The sequence below is a fragment of the Pongo abelii genome, chromosome 20 (assembly GCF_028885655.2).
Source record: "Pongo abelii isolate AG06213 chromosome 20, NHGRI_mPonAbe1-v2.0_pri, whole genome shotgun sequence".
Classification (NCBI taxonomy): domain Eukaryota; kingdom Metazoa; phylum Chordata; class Mammalia; order Primates; family Hominidae; genus Pongo; species Pongo abelii.
Genome location: NC_072005.2, coordinates 9,559,421 through 9,577,041, shown reverse-complemented (window position 1 = coordinate 9,577,041; position 17,621 = coordinate 9,559,421). Strand labels below are relative to the sequence as shown.

Here is a 17,621-nt window from a genome sequence, read left to right as displayed (position 1 = left end):
TTCCTAAAAATTAAACAGTGGTGTTGGGAGCACTGATGCAGGACCAGAATCTGGTCCTCTATATTGAAAACAAGAAGTTTTTTTTTTTTTTTTTGACGTATTTATCTGCACTTAATAAATTTGCAAGATGTTTTGTTTTTTCATTCTAAAATCTGTTAGAAGCCATCTTCTAAACTCTAGTTTCTATTTCTGCCACATTTTTTCCTGAGATCGATTTAATTTCTGTAGTTTTCAGGTTTTAAATGCTGTCCTCATCATTTAAAACAGTAATTTTATTTATTGAGGTGGAATTTGATACAGTTAAAAAAATTTGTAGAGATGATGATGTGGTTTGAATGTGTCCCCACCCAAATCTCATGTTCAGCTGTAATTCCCAATGTTACAGGTTGTTCCTGGTGGCAGGTGACTTGATCATGTTGGGGTGGATTTCTCATGAGTGATTTAGCACTACCTGCCTCGGTACTGTCCTCGTGATAGATAGTGAGTGAGTGCTTGTCACTCGATTTGGCCGTTTAAAGGTGTGTAGAACCTCCCCCTCTCTCCTGCTCCTGCTTCGGCCATGTGACATGCCTGGTCCTCTGCCTTCTTCTATGATTGTAAGTTTCCTGAGGCCTCCCCAGAAGCCAAGCAGATGCCAGCAACATGCTTCCTGTCCAGCCTGCAGAACTATGAGCCAATTAAAGCTTTTTTCTTTATAAATTACCCACTGTTAGTTATTTCTTTATAGCAATGCGAGAACAGACTAATACAGATGGCATCTTGCTATGTTGCCCAGGCTGGTCTCAAACTTCTGGCCTTAAGTTACTCTCCTGTCTCATCCTTCCAAAGTGCTGAGATTACAGGAACAAGCCACCAAAAACAAAACCAGCCAATTTGTTGAGGTAGAGTTTTGGTTTTCAGATTTCTCATTCATGTCTCAGAGGCTCAACTTTACTTGCATCTCAATGTATGTCACTTGCAGGTCATACATCATTGCCTTCTTTTTTTCACATTGAGAAGGCCTGGGATGATGACTGTCTCCAACTTTTTTTGTCTGCTCCTGTAAGTTTTTTCTTTGATTCTAAATTGGCTATTATGGCCTGACACTGAAATATTTATCATGAAGGCCTAGAAAAGCAATGTATTTGCTCTGTATAACTTGATTCTGTACTCTTGGTTTTTCTTGATGTACCTAAATTTTTACACTCATAGCCTTGGACATATTCCTAACTAAATCCAAGCACACTTTTCATCAGGTTCAACTTCCAGGTTATTTTTATTTTTATTTTATTTTTTGAGATGGATTCTTGCTCTGTCACCCAGGCTGGAGTTCAGTGGTGCAATCTCAGCTCACTGCAACCTCTGCCTCCTGGGTTCAAGTGATTCTCTGCCTCAGCCTCCTTGGTAGCTGGGTCTACAGGTGTGTGCCACCACCTCTGGCTAATTTTTGTGTTTTTTAGTAGGGAAAGGGTTTCACCATGTTGGCCAGGCTGGTCTCGACCTCCTGACCCAAGTAATCCACCCGCCTCGGCCTCCCAAGTGCTAGGATTACAGGTGGGAGCCACCATGCCTGGCCAACTTCCAGGTTATCTAAATGCGCTTTGCATAAGGAGAAACAATCACACTGTAGAAGGTTTTTCTTTACCTTTTTGGTAGCTGGTCTAAGAAAGGTTTTACAAGAAATTATCGAGATAAATTCCTGTATTGTCTTTATTAAGTTTTTAATCACTTAAAAAAAAACCTGGTTGGTTGGGCATGATGTTTCATGCCTGAATCCCAGCACTTTGAGAGGCTGAGGTGGGAGGATCGCTTGAGTTCAGGAGTTCAATAACAGCCTGGGCAACATGATGAAAGCCCATCTCTAAAAAAAAAAAAAAAAAAAAAAAGACACACATACAAAAATTAGCTGGGTGTGGTAACTTGTGCCTGTAGTCTCAACTACTCGGGAGGCTGAGGTGGGAAGATCACTTAGGCCTGGGAGATCAAGGATGCAGTGAGCTTTTGTGCTGCTGCACTCCAGCCTGGGCAACTGAGTTAGACGCTGTCCCCCATCTACCCCTGAAATAAATGAAACAACAAAAAGCTCTGGGCTTTAAAAGGATTCATTTTTTCCCAGTAACTCTCTTTACTCCTACTAATGACTTTTGATTATCACTGTATTTACATGGATTACTAACAAGTGAGCTGTTATCCTGTTTCAATCAAATGTTTTGAGCCTTTTAACATCTTTGACAAACTTCCCCAAATGCAAATTCTTTTTATTTTATTTTATTTATTATTTTTTTGGGACGGAGTCTCGCTCTGTCTCCCAGGCTGGAGTGCAATGGCATGATCTTGGCTCATTGCAACTTCTACTTCCTGGGTTCAAGCGATTCTCCTGCCTCAGCCTCCCAAGTAGCTGGGATTACAGGTGTGCACTAAGACACCTGGCTAATTTTTGTATTATTAGTAGAGGTGGGGTTTCACCATGTTGGCCAGTTTGTTCTCGAACTCCTGACCTCAGCTGATCCTCCTGCCTTGGCCTCCCAAAGTGCTGGGGTTACAGGTGTGAGCCACCACGCCTGGCCTTCTTTTTTATTTTTTTGAGATGGAGTCATGTGCTGTTGCTGAGGCTGGAGTGCAATGTCATGATCTCAGCTCACTGTGACCTCCGCCTCCCAGGTTCAAGCAATTCTCCTACCTCAGCCTCCCGAGTAGCTGGGATTACAGGCACCCACCACAATGCCCAGCTAATTTTTGTATTTTTTTCTAGAGATGGGATTTCATCATATTGGTCAGGCTGGTCTCGAACTCCTGACCTCAGTTGATCTACCTGCCTCAGCCTCCCAAAGTGCTGGGATTACAGTCATGAGCCACCACGCCTGGCCTGTTTTTATGACTTTTATTCAAAAGATTGTTCTTTACGCAAATGTTTTGTTTTTTTCGGAATTAAGAAACTGTTCTATCTTAACTTACCTCTAACATACCTCTGTTTGATAAAGTATGTTTTTTGAGCCAAGGTCTTGCTCCATCACCCAGGCTGGAGTGCAGTCATGCTGCTGTAGGACAAGCAAGCTTCAAATTGGGACTTAGCCCATGAGGGTTTTTGGCTTTGGCCAGGAAATAATTCAGGGTGAGCTGGTGGTAGAAGAAAGAAGCTTTATCGAAGAAGCTGTGTTTCAGCTCTGGTGGTGGTACAGCTTTGTGACTACTCCTATGGGAAACCTCATAGGCAGTGTGCTGAGAGTAGCAGCTCAGGGCAGTTTTGTAGTCATATTTATATCTACTTTTAATTACATGTAGATTAAGGGGCAGTTTATGCAGAAATTTGTAGGAAAATGGTGGTAACTTTGGTCATCGGGTCGTTGCCATGGAAAGGGGTGATAACTCCTGGGTGTTGCCATGGCAATGTTAAACTGACATGGCTCACCGGTAGGCGTGTCTTATGGAAAGCTGCTTCTGCCCCATCCCTGTTTTAGCTAGTCCTCAATTTTGTCCAGGTCTGAGCCCCACCTCTGGAGTCAAATTATTCCTCCTACCTCAGTGTGATCACTGCCTCACTGCAACTTCAGCCTGCTGGGCTCAGGCAGACCTCCTACCTCAGCCTCCTGAGTAGCTGGAACTACAGACATGCACCACTGTGCCTGGTTAATGTTTAGTGCCTGCCCCAGCTGCCTGGCTTCTCCCTGCTGTCCACGCCCCCTCCTATCTTGGAGCAAAGTCGGGCCAAGCCAGGTCACCATGAACAGCAGGATAGACATGAGAGAGTCCCAGGGGGAAAGGGGTAGTTCCCTGGTAAGGTTTCTCCTTCTGGCCAGGGAGGCCCTGAAGGCTGGTGGCTGGGCTGCCAGTCCCATGAACTGGAGTGGTAATTGGTGCCTTTTCTAGGCCCACCCATGGCCACCCATGGGCCAATTGGCATGCACTTCCTGCCCTCTGAGGCTCACAAAATGTCCCTGGCTCAGCCAGAGCTGAGCAGATGGTGCCACTAGCAGAAGAGAGGAGCTAGTGTCTCTGCTGAGACCCTCAGAGACCTGCAGAGACCACCAAAAAACTTGTCTGAGGAAAGGAGCTACCCTCTCCAGGACCTCCTCTATGCTGAGAGCTGAACACTCGACAAACGACCTGCCTGCCCACAGAGGGGAGCTATTCACTGTGGGTCTCCTCTGAGCTGTTTTTGTTTTGTTTTGTTTTGTTTTGTTTTTGTTCTGGAGACAGAGTTTCACTCTTGTTGCCAGGCTGGAGTGCAATGGCACAATCTCAGCTCACCACAACCTCTGCCTCCTGGGTTCAAGTGATTTTCCTGCCTCAGCCTCCCAGGTAGCTGGGATGACAGGCATGTGCCACCATGTCTGGCCAATTTTGTATTTTTAGTAGAGATGGGGTTTCTCCATGTTGGTCAGGCTGGTCTTGAACTCTCAACCTCAGGTGATCCTCACACCTCAGCCTCCCAAAGTGCTGGGATTACAGGTGTTGGCCACCGTACCCAGCTCCTCTGAGCTGCCCTAACACTAAATAAAGCTCCTCTTCTTCTTCTTCAACTTGGGTGAAGGTGCCACGGGCAACAGAGGATTTCCAGGGGAAGATAATTGACACCTCAAAGATCCCATAAGAGTAATAGTCAACAAACATTGGCTACCCTTATATTTTTACAACTAAATATTAAAATTTGATATAAAACCATTGGAATCAAAGGAATATAATAAGATTGGCATGAGTAAATCTATGAATGGCACAGAAGGATCTAGAAACTGATACAGGTATATATAAGAATTACTGTTTTAAAAAGGTGGATACAATTATGTGTCCATAATAATTCAAAAGCTTAATGTTGTAAAATTAGGAGTAACAAAGTTTTAAAAACTTTAAGAATACAACTGTTATGTATCCATAATGATAAAAAAATAGTTTTTTGAGATGGAGTCTCTCTCTGTCACCCAGGCTGGAGTACAGTGGTGCAATATTGGCTCACTGCAACCTCTGCCTCCTGGGTTCAAGCGATTCTCCTGCCTCAGCCTCCCGAGTAGCTGGGATTACAGGTGCATGCAACCACACCCAGCTAATTTTTGTATTTTTAGTAGAGACAGGGTTTCACCATGTTGGTCATGCTGGTCTTGAACTCCTGACCTTGTGATCTGCCCACCTCAGCCTCCCAAAGTGCTGGGATTACAGGCATGAGCCATTGCACCCTGCCCAATTAAAAAAAAAATTTAATGAGGTAGAATTTCATATCAGCAGGTCAAATGTAGTGCATTAGTCTGTTCTTGCACTGCTCTAATTTATAAAGAAATTTATAAAGAAAAGAGGTTTAATTCCACAGACTGTACAGGAAGCATGGCTGGGAGGCCTCAGGAAACTTTCAATCATGGTGGAAGGTGAAGAGGAAGCAGGCAGGACTTCACATGGTGGAGCAGGAGAGAGAGAGCAAAGGAGGAGGTGCTACACACTTTTAAACAACCAGTTCTCCTGAGAACCCTATCATGAGACAGTCCTAGGGGGATGGTGATAAACCATTAGAAACCACCCCCATGATCCAATCACCTCCTACCAGTCCCCACTTCCAACATTGGAGATTACATTTGGGTGGGGACCCAGAGCCAAACCATATCAGGCAGTTTCTCTCAGTAAGTGGTGCTACAAAAATTGGCCCTCTTTTTGGATGAGATAAAATTGGATCCACTACTCCACACCATATGCCCAAATACATTCCATTAAAAAAATATATATACATATATGTGATCTGCTCACCTTGGCCTCTCAAAGTGCTGGGATTATAGGTGTGAGCCCCTGCACCCTAACAAAAGATATAAATTTTTAAAGTAATACATTTCAAATGAAAAGATCAAAATCTCTGTCATCTAGAGTTTGAAAAGACTTTTTAGGCCAGGTGCGGTGGCTCATGCCTGTAATCCCAGCACTTTGGGAGGCCATAGTGGGCAGATCACTTGAGGTCAGGAGTGTTACACGTGTCCGTGTGAAGAGACCACCAACACGCTTTGTGTGAGCAACAAGGCTGTTTATTCACTTTGGTGCAAGTGGGCTGAGTCCGAGAAAGGAGTCAGCAAAGGGAGATAGGGGTGGGGCAGTTTTATAGGATTTGGGTAGGTAGTGGAAAGTTACAGTTAAAGGTGGTTATCATTTGTGGGCAGGGGCAGGGGTCTCAAAGTGCTTGGTGGGGAGCTCCTGAGACTCATTGTCCAGGAGAAGAATGTCACAAGGTCAAGAGATCAGTTGGGGTGGGGTAGGAACAAATCACAATGATGGAACCTCATCAGTTAAGGCAGGAACTGGCTGTTTCACTTCTTTTGTGGTTCTTCAGTTGCTCCAGGCCATCTGAATACATACGTGCAGGTCACACGGGTTATGATGGCTTATCTTGGGCTTGGAGGCCTGACATTTCAGTCTTCTTATATTAATCAGAAAAACAAAACAGTGGTGAAGTGTTGAGGGGCAGTGAAAATTTTGGGGTGAGCTATGGAGAGATAATGGGCAATGTTTCTCAAGGCTGCTTCAAGCGGGATTAGGGGCAGCATGGGAACCTAGAGTGGGAGAGATTAAACTGAAGAAAGATTTTGAGATAAGGGGTGATATTGTGGGGTTGTTAAAAGGAGTATTTGTTGTATAGAATGATTGGTGATGGCCTGGATGTGGTTTTGTATGAATTGAGAAACTAAACGGAAGACACAAGGTCTGAATAAGAGAAGGAGAAAAACAGATATGAGAGGACTAAGAATTGGGAGGAGCAAGGACATCCTATTAGAAAGTGCCCAGGGAGGTCCAGCATAATTATGCGCCTGGTTGGTGAGGTTTTTGGGCTCTACCTTTGAGTTTTTTATGTAGTCTTATTCAGGGCATGCTGATTCAGGTAAAAACAACATTCTTCTTTTAGAAATATGCAGAGTCCTCCTTTTTCAGCAGTGAGTAAGTCGAGGCCTCTTCCTGTCTTCTTATATTAATAAGAAAAACAAAACAGTAGTGAAGTGTTTGTGTCCTGAGGGGAACAGGATGCTGTTCCGTCCCATTTGCAAATCGATTTTTTGGAATAAGGAAAACTAGTGTATATGTGCCTGTCCAATTAATAGGTAGACACATGTAGGTGGAGGAGTCACAGAGGAAGAAGAGACCTTGTGTAAGGCAGAACTGGAAATGTAAAGTGAAAAGATGAGAGGGAGCACCAAAAGAGATGTCTTGCACCCAGACTCCTAGGGATCCAGCTGTGTCCGGAATTGGTGGGTTCTTGGTCTCACTGACTTGAAGAATGAAGCCACAGACCCTCAAGGTGAGTGTTACATTTCTTAAAGGTGGTGTGTCTGGAGTTTGTTCCTTCTGATATTCGGACGTGTTTGGAGTTTCTTCCTTCTGGTGGGTTCATCATCTCGTTGGCTTCAGGAGTGAAGCTGCAGACCTCCGCAGTGAGTGTTACAGCTCTTAAGGCGGTGAGTCTGGGGTTGTTCATTCCTCCTGTCCAGAGTTGTTCGTTCCTCCTGGTGGGTTTGTGGTCTCGCTGGCCTCAGGAGTGAAGCTGCAGACCTTCACTGTGAGTGTTACAGCTCATAAAGGCAGTGCGGATCCAAAGAGTGAGCAGCAGCAAGATTTATTGCAAAGAGTGAAAGAACAAAGTTTCCACAGTGTAGAAGAGGACGTGAGCGGGTTGCCACTGCTGGCTCAGGCAGCCTGCTTTTATTCCCTTATCTGGCCCCACCCACATCCTGCTGATTGATGCATTTTACAGAGAGCTGATTGGTCCTTTTTGACAGGGTGCTGATTCATGCATTTACAATCCCTGAGCTAGACACTGAATGCTGATTGGTGCATTTACAATCCTCTAGCTAGACATAAAAGTTCTCCAAGTCCTCACCAGATTAGCTAGATACAGAGTGCTGATTGGTGTGTTTACAAACCTTGAGCTAGACACAGGGTGTTGATTGGTGTGTTTACAAACCTTGGGCTAGACACAGAGTGCTGATTGGTGTATTTACAATCCTTTAGCTAGACATAAAGGTTCTCCAAGTCCCCACCAGATTAGCTAGACACAGAGCACTGATTGGTGTGTTTACAAACCTTGAGCTAGACACAGAGTGCTGATTGGCTCATTTACAATCCTCTAGCTAGATATAAAAGTTCTCCAAGTCCCCACCCAACACAGGAGCTCAGCTGGCTTTGCCTAGTGGATCCCGCCATGGGCAGAGCTGCCCGCCAGTCCCGTGCCACGCCTGCACTCCGCAGCCCTTGGGCAGTGAATGGGACTGGGCACCACAGAGCAGGGGGTGGCGCCCATTGGGGAAGCTTGGGCCATGTGGGAGACCACCACAGGGGGGCGTGGGCATGTGGGGAGGTGGCTGAGGCATGGCAAGAATTCGAGTGTGGCACAGGTGGGCTGGCAGTGCTGGGGGACCCAGTGCACTCTCCGCAGCTGCTGGCCCAGGTGCTAAGACCCTCACTGCCCAGGGCTGGTGGTGCCAGCCAGCCACTCCGAGTGCAGGGCCCACCCAGAACATGCGCTGGCCCGCGAGCGCTGAGCGCAGCCCTGGTTCCCACCTGCGCCCCTCCCTCCTCAGCTCCCTGCAAGCAGAGGGAGATGGCTCCAGCCTTGGCCAGCCCAGAGAGGGGCTCCCACAGTGCAGTGGTGGGCGGAAGAGCTCCTCAAGTGTGGCCAGAGTGGACATCAAGGCTGAGGAGGTGCTGAGAGCAAGTGAGGGGTGCCAGTACTTTGTCACCTCTCACAGCAAGGGCAGCAGCCATTACAAGTTGTAATGGGGATTGATAGGGCAACTGGGTAGAGGGGGAGGTTCAATATTCATGGTGTATTAGAAAGCTCATAGTGTCTACAAGCAACCTTTCATTGCTATTAATGGGGTTGGGTATAAGTAAACAAGAAGGGGGGCTGGGAGGAGAGTCTGAAGAACAAGGGGAAGGTAGCCAAGGATGGAGTGAAGTGCAGGACAAATGTCTTCCTAAGTAATAGTAACTGCTAATGTTTTTAAGTTTGCCAGTATTGATAGAGGGCTTATCTATAATGTGGAGCTAAAAAGCCCCAATGGTTTTGGTAATATGTGTAGTTGGGCTTTGGAGATGAAGAGTGAAGAAGCATAGAGAAGGTGAAATGTTACCTAGGGGAATTCCAGTGGGTCTTTGCCGAGAGATGCACAAAGGAGTGACAACAGGTAGAGTAGTTTATGTTGTGAGGGGTTCAAATATGGGTGGAGTAGAATTGACATCAGGTTAAAGGTTTTTTTTTTTTTTTTTGGAGACAGTCTCGCTCCGTCACCCAGGCTGGAGTGCAGTGGCACAATCTCGGCTCACTGCAAGCTCTACCTCCCGGGTTCACGTGATTCTCCTGCCTCAGTCTCCTGAGTAGCTGGGACTACAGGTGCCTGCAACCATGCCCGGCTAATTTTTTGTGTTTTTAGTAGAGACGGGTTTCACCGTGTTAGCCAGGAAGGCCTCAATCAAGGATAAAGGTTTTTTAAGTAGATGTGGAGAAGAGCATCAGCTTGCTGATATGAAATGTCTGAGGTTTTGCTAGACCTGTCTAGAAAGTAAAGAAGTTCTTCAGAAGAGTAAAGATGAGGGCTGTTAAAGGAGGTTCAGAGATGTAGGGAGACAGCAGATGTTGCCCAGTCGGTATGTAAGGTGGGGACAGCTGTGTAAGAGCAGGAAAAAGGGGAAATGCAAAGCCAGCAATTGTTCACTAAGGAGGGATTACAAAGAGTGAGGGGGGAGTGAGCGAGATTGATAGTAAGTTGGAGGTAATTAGGGAGGGGTAGAGGATGGCAGGAGAATGGGAATGAGGAAAAGTAAAGAAAGGGACTTCATCAGGGTGAAAGAATTGGAGTGTGCCTTGCCAGCAAAGGTCATCTATCCACTCCAAGGGGGAGTTAAGAGTGGTGGTTAGGGGCTAAGACCAGGAGATATCAGCTATGATGGTTTGGAGAAAAAGTGTAAACTGGCAGTCGTGACAAGGGCAGGACATTTATGGGTAGGTGAGAACGAAGAGTAGGAGTACGACTAGACAGAAGATAGCAGGGATGAAAAGTTTTGGGGTACAGTCCAAGTAGTGGGGGTGACTGTGTGAAGCCCTGTTGTAAAGATCAGGGTAACGAAGAATAGACCTAACAAAATGAAAGGCTGTATTAGGCTCATAAGGGTTACTACTGTCCTTCAGAAATGCAGGTTAGTTTAAGGGAAGTAGGGGTGAGTACTTGCAACTTCCAGGAGGAAGAGGAGAGATCAGGCTGGTTGTCTGATGGGCACAGCTTTATCCTGGAACGTTGAACCCAATGGGCAGGGTCCTGCAGATGGACGGCCATTGGAGTACTATAGATGACTAAGTGGGGTCCAGTCCACTGAGGTTGTAGAGTTTGAGGGGTCAGATTCTTAACAAGAACTGATCATCCAGCGAGGGTGTCCTCATATGGCTGGGAATCTGGAGTAGGCAAAAGAAGATTAGCAGCCTGGTGAATTTCCTGTCTAACCTGCTGGAGGACTGGAAGATAGTCCCCCAGAGGGCTGGTGTCTGGAATGAGGTTGGGGCCCAGCAAGAAGGTATGTCCATATGAAAGTTCAAATGGACTGTACCCTGTAGCATCCCGAGGACAGGCTCAAATTCTGAGGAGGGCAGGTGGTAAAAATACTGTCCAGTCCTTTTTAAGTTGAAGGCTGAGTTTGGTGAGGTGTGTTTTTAAAAGACCATTATTCCTTTCTACCTTTCCAGAAGACTGAGGGCGGTAGGGGGCATGAAGTTTCCATTGAATGCCCAAGGCCTGAGAGACTGCTTGAGTGACTTGACTAATGAAGGCCAGTCTGTTGTCGGACTGTATAGAGGTAGTAAGGCTAAACTGAGAAATTATGTCTGACAGAAGGGAGGAGATGACCGTGTTGGCCTTCTCAGGCCCTGAGAGAAAGGCCTCTACCCATCCAGTGAAAGTGGCTACCCAGACCAAGAGTATTGTAGTTTCCTGACTCAGGGCATGTGGATAAAGTCCATTTGCCAGTCCTGGCAGGGGTGAACCCCTGAGCTTGATGTGTAGGAAAGGAACGGGGTCTGAGAAATCCCTGAGGGGTGGTAGAATAGCAAATGGAACACTGAGAAGTGATTTCCTTGAGGATAGATTTCCATGATGGAAAGGAAATGAGAGGGTCTAAGAGGTGGGCTAGTGGCTTGTAGCCTACATGGAAGAGGTCATGAAAGGAAGATACAATGAAATGAGGCAGTGAAGGTGGAAGGAGGAATTTTCCTTGATCCAAGAACCATTTGTCTTGTGTGGGAAGAGATTGATAGGTGGAAGTTTCAGTGGGAGAGTAGGTGGGAGTGACTGATGAGAAGGAGAAAAACTGGCCATGAGGGACAGAAGTTGGAAGGCTAGCTGCTTCTTTAACTACCTTATCAGCATAATTGTTGCCCTGAGCAATGGGATCTGATGTCCTTTGATGGCCTTTGCAGTGAATGACCCCAGCTTCCTTGGAAGTACAGCAGCTTTAAGAAGAGTTTTTATTGAAGAGACATTAATGATGGAAGACCCTTGCGTAGTAAGGAAACCTGTTTCTGACCATATAACAGGATGGTGGTGAAGGATGTGGAAGGATTCCAAGTATGGAATCAGTATAGATATTGACACATATTCCCTTTGCAAGAGTGAGAGCTCGAGTTAAGGCAATGAGTTCCGCTTGTTGAGAGGCAGTGGAAGGAGGCAGGGCCATAGCCTCAATGATAGATGTGGAACACACTATAGCATAGCCTGCCTTTGCCAGTGATTGGTGATTGGGCCTGGAAGAACTATCATCAATAAACCAAGTGTGGTCTGGGTGGGGAACAGGAAAGAGGGAAATATGGGGAAAGTCATATGGATTAGAGAGATACAGTCATGGGGTTCAGATGTAGTATGAGGAATAAGATGAGAGGCCGGATTGAAGTCTGGGCCAGGAACAATGGTAATTGTGGGAAATTCAACAAATGGTGAGTACAGTTGAAGGAGCCAGGGGGCAGAAAGTATATGTGTCAAGTGTGAGGAAGAAAATAGATATTGAAAGTTATGGGAACTGTAGAGAGTAAGTGGAGCATAGCTTGTGGTTTTGAGGGCCTCTAAAAGTATTAAAGTGGTGGCAGCCACCACATGCAGACATGAGGGCAAGCCTAAAACAGTAAGGTCAAGTTGTTTGGACAGAAAGGCTACAGGGTGTGGTCCCAGCTCTTATGTAAGAATTCCAACCACACAGTCCTGTACAATGGCTGTGTGTAATGAAAAGGGTTGGGATGAGTTAGGGAGAGCTAGTGTGGGAGCAGCTTCTAGGGCTGTTTTTAAGAAATGGAAAGAGGAGTGGGGAAAAGATTTAGGATCTATGGGGCCAGCTAGGTTTCCTTGTGAGTTTACATAATGGTTTAGTCAGGAGGGCAAAACCAGGTATCCAAAGGTGAAAGTACCCAAGCATGCCTAGGAAGGAAAGGAGTTGTTGTTTTGTAGAAGGCATTGGGGTTTGGAAGATTAGCCAGACATGATCAGCAGGGAAAGCATGTGTGTTTTTATGAAGAATTATGCTGAGATAGGTAACGGATGAAGAAGAAATTTGGGCTTTCGAGGGGGATACGCGATATCCCTTTGAGAATACATATTGGAGGAGCCAGAGGGTGTCCTGTTGGGAAGATTTGTAGGAGGGGCTATAAAGTAGGAGGTCACCAAAATATTGAATAAGGTGAGAAGCAGATGGATGGAAAGAAAGTATATCATGAGAAAGTGCTTGACCGAAGTAACGGGGGCTGTCCCTGAAGCCTTGCGGCAGTACAGCCCAGGTAAGTTGCTGAGACTGATGGGTGTCAGGGTCAGTCCAAGTTAAAGTGAAGAGAGGCTGGGATTAAGGGGGTAAAGGAATAGTAAAGAAAGCATCTTTGAGATCCAGAACAGAATAATGGGTTGTGGAGTGAGGTGTTGAGGATAGGAGAGTATATGGGTTTGGCACCATGGGGTGGATAGGCAAGACAATTTTGTTGATAAGGCAAAGATCCTGGACCAGCCTGTAAGAGTTGTCCAGTTTTTGGACAGGTAGGATAGGAGAGTTGTAAGGAGAGTTTGTAGGCTTCAAAAGGTCATGCTGTAACAGGCAAGTGATAACAGGCTTTAGTCCCCTCAAATCCTGTTGTGGGATGGGATACTGGCATTGAGCAGGGTAAGGGTGATTAGGTTTTACCCCCGAGGGATGATAAGGGGTGCATGATCGGTTGCTAAGGAGGGAGTAGAGGTATCCCATACTTGTGGATTAAGGTAGCGAGACACAAGGGGAGGACGGGAAGGAGGCTTTGAACTGGGGAAAAGGGCGGCAATGAGGTATGGCTATAGCCTGGGAATAGTCAGGGAAGCAGAGAATTTAGTTAAAATGTCTTGATCTAATAAGGGAGCTGGGCAGGTGGGGATAACTAAAAAGGAGTGCATAAAAGAATGTTGTTCAAGTTGGCACCAGAGTTGGGGAGTTTTAAGAGGTTTAGAAGCCTGGTCATCAATACCCACAGCAGTTATGGAGGCAAGGGAAACAGGCCCTTGAAAAGAAGGTAATGTGGAGTGGGTAGCCTCCGTATTGATTAAGAAGGGGACGGACGTGCCCTCCACTGTAAGAGTTACCCAAAGCATCTGTGATGGTCCAGGAGGCTTCCGAGGCAATAGGGCAGTGTCAGTCTTCAGCTGCTAAGCCGAGAAGATCTGGGAGGGAGTCAGTCAGCGAGCCTTGGGCCAGAGTTCCAGTGGCTCTGGTAGTGGCTGCCAGGTGAGTTGGACAGTCCAATTTCCAGGGGGGTTCCACAGATGGGACACAGCTTAGGAGGAATCCTGGGCTGCAGGCATTCCTTGGCCCAGTGGCCAAATTTCCAGCACTTAAAGCAAGAACCTGGGGGAGGAGGTCCTGGAGGAACACCCGGCCTCTGCGGTTTAGGCATTTTGAAGTTCTTATGTGCTGGAGATGTGGCTGGGGTTTATCTCACAGCAGAGGCAAGTAATTGCAACTCAGAAATACATTGCCACTTGGCTGCCTCTTCTTTATTATTGTACACTTTGAAGGTGAGGTTAATTAAGTCCTGTTGTGGGGTTTGAGGTTCGGAATCTAATTTTTGGAGCTTTTTCTAATCTTGGGAGCAGATTGGTTAATAAAATGCATATTGAGAATAAGATGGCCTTCTGGCCTCTCTGGGTCTAGGGTGGTAAACTGTCTAAGGGTTGTTGCCAAATAGGCCATGAACTGGGCTGGGTTTTTATATTTGATGAAAAAGAGCCTAAATGCTAACTGACTTGGGAGGGGTCGGATGAAGAAAAAGGAGTATTAACCTTGACTATGCCTTCAGCTCCAGCCACTTCTCTAAGAGGATATTGTTGGGCAGGTGGGGGAGGGCTAGTCATGGAACGAAACTGTAAGCTGGACCGGGTGTGAGAAGGGGAGTTGATAGAAAGATTATGGGGTAGGAAGTGGAGGCTGAGGAAGAATTAGTGAGAGGTGACAGCGTGCTGGCAGTCCTCACAGCCCTTGCTCACTCTTGGCGCCTCCTCTGCCTGGGTTCCCACTTTGGCAGCACTTGAGGAGCCCTTCAGCCCACTGTTGCACTGTGGGAGCCCCTTTCTGGGCTGGCCAAGGCCGGAGCTGGCTCCGTCAGCTTTCAGGGTGGTGTGGAGGGAGAGGCGCGAGTGGGAACTGGGGCTGCACATGGCGCTTGCAGGCCAGGTGGAGTTCCGGGTGGGTGTGGGCCTGGCGGCCCTGCACTCAGAGCAGCCGGCTGGCCCTGCCAGCCCCAGGCAATGAGGGGCTTAGCATCCAGGCCAGCAGCTGCAGAGGGTGTACTGGGTCCCCCAGCAGTGCCAGCCCACCGGCGCTGTGCTCAATTTCTCGCCGGGCCTTAGCTGCCTTCCCACGGGGCAGGGCTCAAGACTTCCCATGGGGCAGGGCTCAAGGCTCCACCATGCCTGAGCCTCCCACCCCCTCCGTGGGCTCCTGTGTGGCCCGAGCGTCCCCGATGAGCACTGCCCCCTGCTCCACGGCGCCCAGTAACATCAACCACCCAAGGGCTGAGGAGTGCAGGCACATGGTGCGGGACTGGCAGGCAGCTCCACCTGGTGCCCTGGTGCAGGATCCACTGGGTGAAGCCAGCTGGGCTCCTGGGTCTGGTGGGGACGTGGAGAACCTTTATGTCTAGCTCACGGATTGTGGATACACTAATTGGCACTTTGTACCTAGCTCAAGGTTTGTAAACACACCAATCAGCACCCTGTCAAAACAGACCACTCAGCTCTACCAATCAGCAGGATGTGGGTGGGGCCAGATAAGAGAATAAAAGCAGGCTGCCTGAGCCAGCAGTGGCAACCTGCTCGGGTCCCCTTCCACACTGTGGAAGCTTTGTTCTTTCGCTTTTTGCAATAAATCTTGCTACTGCTTACTCTTTGGGTCCACACTGCCTTTATGAGCTATAACACTCACTGCGAAGGTCTGCAGCTTCACTCCTGAAGCCAGAGAGACCATGAGCCCACTGGGAGGAATGAGCAACTCCAGATGTGCTGCCTTAAGAGCTGTTACACTCACCGTGAAGGTCTGCAGCTTCACTCCTGAGCCAGCGAGACCACAAACCCACCAGAAGGAAGAAACTCTGAACACATCCGAACATCAGAAGGAACAAACTTCAGACACGCCACCTTTAAGAACTGTAACACTCACCGTTAAGTGTCCGTGGCTTCATTCTTGAAGTCAGTGAGACCAAGAACCCACCAATTCCAGACACATTGGGACCTGGCTCAGCTTGACGAGGAGCAGCCTGGGGGGAGGGGAGAGGTCAGATGGGTCCGTAGAAAAGGAGGATTCAAAGGACTCAGACAGGAAAGAAACAAGAAAGATTTGGGATGAGTCACATTGGGAGCAGAGACTAGGGAGGGACCAAAGTGTAAAGAATGCCTGGATGTCAGGCACCTCAGACCATTTGTCCATTTTATGACAAAAATTATCTAGATCTTGTAGGATGGAGAAATCAAAAGTGCTGTTTTCTGCCCATTTAGAACCATTTTCAAGTTTGTATTGGGGCTAAGCAGTGTTGCAGAAGAAAATAAGGTATTTAGGTTTTAGGTCAGGTGTGAGTTGAATAGGTTTTAAGTTCTTGAGAACACAGGCTAAGGGAGAAGAACAGGGAATGGAGGGCATAAGATTGCCCATAGTGAAGGAGGTAAGTTTAAAGAGAAAGGTAGAGACATGGAGAAGGCGGTGGAGTGGGGTAGGGGTGAGCAGCCCTGGGCTGTAATGTGGGTGAGCAGCCAAAGCAGGTATCCCTGCAATTGACTTGCCACCAAGGGAATGTGGGTGAATGATCAAGGCAGGCATCCCCACAGTGATCAGACACCAATGGAATGTAGGTGAATAATCAGGCAGGTATCCCCACAGTGATTAGCCACCAAGGAAAGACTGTCTTCCTGAGTCCGTGACTGGAGCTGGAGTTTTGGGTCCACAGATAAAATGTGTCTCCTTTGTCTCTACTGGAGAGGAAAAAGAACTGGAATTGGAAGGACAGAGAGATTGAAGGGTAGTGAGAGAGGCTGGAGAAGAGAGTGAAGAGACTGCTTATCCAATTTGAAATTGGTGAGATGTTCCTTGGGCTAGTCTGAGGACCCAAGGTAGTAGGTGGAGCTCCTCACGGAGTGAGGGTGAGGACAGGGGGCTGGTCTCCCAAGGGAGTCCCCCTGTCCCGGGTTTTGGAACCAAATGTTACACACATCTATGTGAAGAGACCACCAACAGGCTTTGTGTTAGCAACAAGGCTGTTTACTCACTTGGGTGCAAGTGGGCTGAGTCCAAGACAGGGGTCAGCAAAAGGAGATGGGGTGCAGCAGTTTTATAGGATTTCGGTAGGTAGTGGAAAGTTACAGTTAAAGGTGGTTATCTTTTGCTGGCAGGGGCAGGGGTCACAAGGTGCTCGGTGGGGAACTCCTGAGACTTGTCCAGAAGAAGAATGTCACAAGGTCAAGAGATCAGTTGGAGTTGGGCAGGAACAAATCACAATGGTGGAACGTCATCAGTTAAGGCAGGAAAGGGCTGTTTCACTTCTTTTGTGGTTCTTCAGTTGCTCCAGGCCATCTGGATGTATATGTGCAGGTGACAGGGTTTATGATGGCTTAACTTGGGCTCAGAGGCCTGACAAGTAGTTCAAGACCAGCCTGGCCAGCATGGCGAAACCCTGTCTCTACTAAAAATACAAAAATTAGCGGGGCGTGGTGGCATGTGCCTGTAATTCCAGCTACTTGGGAGGCTGAGGCAGGAGAATTGCTTGAACCTGGGAGGCGGAGGTTGCAGTGAGCTGAGATGGCTCCACTGAACTCCAGCCTTGGTGACAGAGTAAGACTTTGTCTCAAAAAAAAAAAAAAAGAAAGAAAAGACTTTTTAAAGCAAGGCAGAAAACCTAGAAATTATTTTTAAAAACAATTCTTTTAGCTGCATAGAAAATGTTTTTTACATCAAATGTTGAAATAGTAATAGAGCAAAATACGTAGTTACCTATTTTCTAGATGCATAACACATTGGCTCCTTCCCCTATGGCCAACTCTGCTGCGGCACCGCCCACAGACCTGGCTATAACTTCAACCTTTTCCTCTGGGCCTGGCCCCACCTTCCTCCCCACCCCCAAGAGTGGGCCCCGCCCCCTGCCCGTAGTCCCG

The 17,621-nt window shown here is 47.3% G+C and overlaps 1 long non-coding RNA gene across 1 annotated transcript; it reads right to left on the bottom strand.

The window, feature by feature from the left end:
* Positions 1-1,778: 1,778 nt before the first annotated feature.
* Positions 1,779-17,594, bottom strand: LOC134760686 (uncharacterized). Its single transcript, XR_010138559.1, has 3 exons — positions 17,461-17,594; positions 2,935-3,096; positions 1,779-1,840 (listed from the first exon to the last, which is right to left on the bottom strand). It is a non-coding gene; the product is annotated as an uncharacterized LOC134760686 (long non-coding RNA).
* Positions 17,595-17,621: the final 27 nt, after the last annotated feature.